Below are 4011 nucleotides of genomic sequence, written 5' to 3' on the forward strand. Positions count from 1 at the left end.
CGTAAGATCGTGCAATGGTTTTCGAAGGAAGCTCCGCGATTCTCGTACCCATCTCCTTCAATTTCCATGGTTATTGTTGCTGACTACCGTTTTGAAGTGTCCAGACGAAGAAGTGACATAACCAAAGAAGCATTGACATAACCAAAGATTGTGCAATGGTTTTCGAAGGAAGCTCTGCGACTCTCGTACCCATCTTCTTCAATTTCCTTTATTATTGTTGCTGACTACCGTTTTGAAGTTTCCAGACGAAGAAGCGACATAACCAATGGAGCATTGACAGTTCAAGCAATCGATTCAACCACGACGCCATGGCCGGCGAATCCGTTGAACGCAGCAATATGAGGGCTTCGTTTTACTGGGTGAGAAGAATGAGTAAGTTTATTAACACTGTTTTTTTTTTCTTTTGGTTCTTATTTTTTCTCTCATTTTCCTAATGTTGATTTAGATGGCTTAACTGTAACACCCCGAAATTTTAAAACTTTTGAAACTTATATAAAAAAGTTAAATTCTCATTAAATCCCAAAACAATATACAGTAGAGTACGGGGTGCTATGCCACACCTGGGCTAGAGAACCCAGGTGCACAGGCTAACTAACTAATATCCTCGATAATGTAAATACATAAGCATGGCACGCAGGCCGAATGGGAAACTATCTACTCTACGCTCCAAACCTCTAGCGCGCTCCAGTGTCTACTCCTCTGTGCCTGAAAGCCAAATATATCTGTTCAGCTAGAGATGCTGGTAACCCACTCCAACGCGTTGAAATATAGTATATATATATATATATATATATATATATATATATATATATATATATATATATATATATATATATATATATATATATATATATATATATATATAGATATACAAAAATCATTTCGAAGCAAGAAGACATATACTTAAGAGACACTAGTTTTAAAACCAGGAATAGACTCAGCAAATAGGGATAAGTACATCAGGCAACAACAATAACATCATAAGGAATACGCATTTAAGGTCACAAGCCACTACACAATTCCAATCCACATCATCATCCAATCATCATTCATATCACATAATCGTTGATGGCGCCACGGGACCAATCGCATGCCCCGAACATGAGGGTTAATGCCTATAGCATTAACACGGCCCCGCAGCACCCTACCTCAGTACCGCGGTACGAGGGGAGTTGATCGCAACCAACCCTTTGAGAACCGCTGACGAACTCAACGTCGGACCACGATCCGACACACCGCTGACGCGCCCAGTCGGTGGACCGCGATCCCCTTTACAAGGGGGGACTTACGACCCTACACACCGTTGATACGCACAATCGGTGAGCCGTAGTGGATCAAGCCCGACACACCGCTGAGCTAAACTCAGACGGTGGGCAAAGATCCTCGGAGACTACGGTCCTACATACCGATGTCCCACCACTCGGTGGGTCGCAGCCAGTCGTAGCCCTACACACCGCCTGATTACTCAGGTCGGTGGACTACAACCTTCCTCGACTTGTTGGCCCCATACCACCTGGCGCGTCCCGGTCGGTGGGTCATATCATCGAGGCCCATGTGGACCTTCAGTCCTATACATAATCTTTATATACCTGACCGGTCTCTACCAGCCTGGTTAACAGTTGGGATGGTTCTCAACCCATTCAACTGCCCGTATAGTGGATCTCAGTCCTATATCATATTAATATCTCTGACCGATCTCAACCGGCCTGGTTAACAGTTAGGATGTTTCTCATCCCATTCAACTGCCCGTATAGCCCAATTGATCTTAGCCAAGTTGGGGTCATGCATCACGTAACACACAATAACACATAATAACACATAATTCACATAGGGAAGGGGGGAGACATATAATTAAGCTTACATGTGATCATCCACATACTAAGAATAATTCCTAAGGGCTCATATAACTTCCACCTAGGTCCACGGGTTACCAATTCAACTAGCATGCAATTCCTAAGACTCGTTTAACCTACGAATGGTACCCGAAATTCTAAACTAGACTCAGACACGACAAACGGGGTCCGTTGGGACACCATGGGGAACGGGGAACATCAAACGGGGAAGCCGGGGACCCGGGGTGGGGTGTGGACCAACGGGTAGCCGGTGGGTGGGGGTCACCCGCCGGCTGCCCGCCGGTGGGCGCCGTTCCGGGCGGCGAGTAGCCGGCTTCCCGGTGGCTGCCCGCTGCCGGGCAGCGCCCTTTTGGGCAGCGGGTAGGTGGTGGGTTCCCCCACCCCCACCTACCCCCCACTGACTCATTTGTTACAAATTTGTCCCGGGATCCTTTGTGGAACCCGAAACCATGCTTAGACACTTTTAAACGCAAATAACGACATCACATAAGCAATTAATGGACCAAAAGCAAGAATCACGTAGGACTTATCCTATATATAAACAACACCCGATCATGCGAATTCCCACCCAAATATAAATCAAGAACGTCACAATACAAATTCCCAATCCGACCTAGGGCTCTAATCCCACCCAAATCATCAAGAACATGTTTTATCTTTAACATCAAGAAAATATCAAGATCCATCAAGAATCATCACATCATAATCAAGAATTTCCTTTTAACATCAAGATCATCAAGATTATCAGGAAAGCATATAAGTCATCTTATCAATCATCAAGAACATAATATAATTATCATAGAAGAATTCAATCGAGACACAAGAATATAGAGGGAGGCCAAAGAAGGAGATTATAGCGAAGAAAATAGGTTTTGTTGAGACATGGGTTACCTCTTAGCCTTAATTAATTTCCTTGGCTATGAAGGGTCTTTCTTTTGGATTTCTCCTTTCTTGATTTCTCCTAACGGAGTTCTTGGAACTTTCTTGTGTGGTGAGGGATTATTTGTGGTGTCAGTTCTAGGTGCCTTCTATGTCCCTATTTATATAATTAAGAGTCCTAATTATGGTCTAAGTGGCATGGGTTCAGTAATCCTATTCCTTATAAGGACTAAGGGGTTGGCTTTAGGGATAAGGGCCCATGGACCATGGTGGACCCCCTTTTTTTGGCTAATTAATGGGTTTTAATTCCCTTTTTAGGGTGGGTGATAATTTAATTCTTTTTAATTTTGGGGCCGTAACACGGGGTGTTACACTCTCCCCCCCTTACAAGAGGCTGCATCCCCGAAGCCGGTGCGTGGATCCATTCTTTCACCCCGAGACGTCACGTATCTTGGCCTCCTGGTTAGGAAATGTGGCTCCACGTGTTGTCCTTGTTTGGGGTAGACTGTATTTTTGGTGAGGTGGTGGCTTGGAGGGTTTGAGTCTACCTTGGTTTCCTGCGCCTGAGTTGGATGCCCCGCGAGTGCCCAACATGGCCTTGATGGTTGCCACTATTTGGTCCAAGGCGCGTGTTGCGCGAATTAGGGATGAGAATCCCTCGTCTATGATTTGGTTCTCTCGGGTGAGCTGCGCGAGGATGCGTTCGTTGACTGATTCTTCATTTAGACCCCTTGGGTTTCCCCTTGCTCGCATGGGTGCTGGTGGATTGGGCTCGCTATCCTCTTCTTGTTCCTCATTTTCCCCTGGTTCCCCACAGTCTTGCATTGCCCGCTTGAGTTTCTTGTCGGAGATATTTAGTAAATCAACCAACTCCCTTCGTTCCTTTTCGGGCTTAAGGCAAATCTCTTCGAGGGTGATGTATTGTCCCCCTTCGGTGTAATAGATATCATTGCGACAGAGATTCTGAGCATTGAAAGTCGTGCCACTTGCGGTCTTGACCTCTGTGCCGCTTAGGTCTACCCCCTTTTTCTCCATGATCCAACTAGGATCATCCCATAGGGTAGGCTAAGTCGGTTGCTAGTTTTGTAAAATTCCATGTGTTTCAACATGAGGGCCGGTAGATTGAACTTGATTTTGTGCTTTAAGAGATAGGCAAAAGTACACTCCAGACTTCCTACACCCTTGTTTTTATTATTGGTGGGCAACAGGCTGTCAGTCACAATCATAACCAATATCTTTTGTTCTACGGTTAGCCACTTCCTGTTTGGCCGTGTGGCCG

The sequence above is a fragment of the Ipomoea nil genome, unplaced genomic scaffold (assembly GCF_001879475.1).
Source record: "Ipomoea nil cultivar Tokyo-kokei standard unplaced genomic scaffold, Asagao_1.1 scaffold0202, whole genome shotgun sequence".
NCBI lineage: Eukaryota > Viridiplantae > Streptophyta > Magnoliopsida > Solanales > Convolvulaceae > Ipomoea > Ipomoea nil.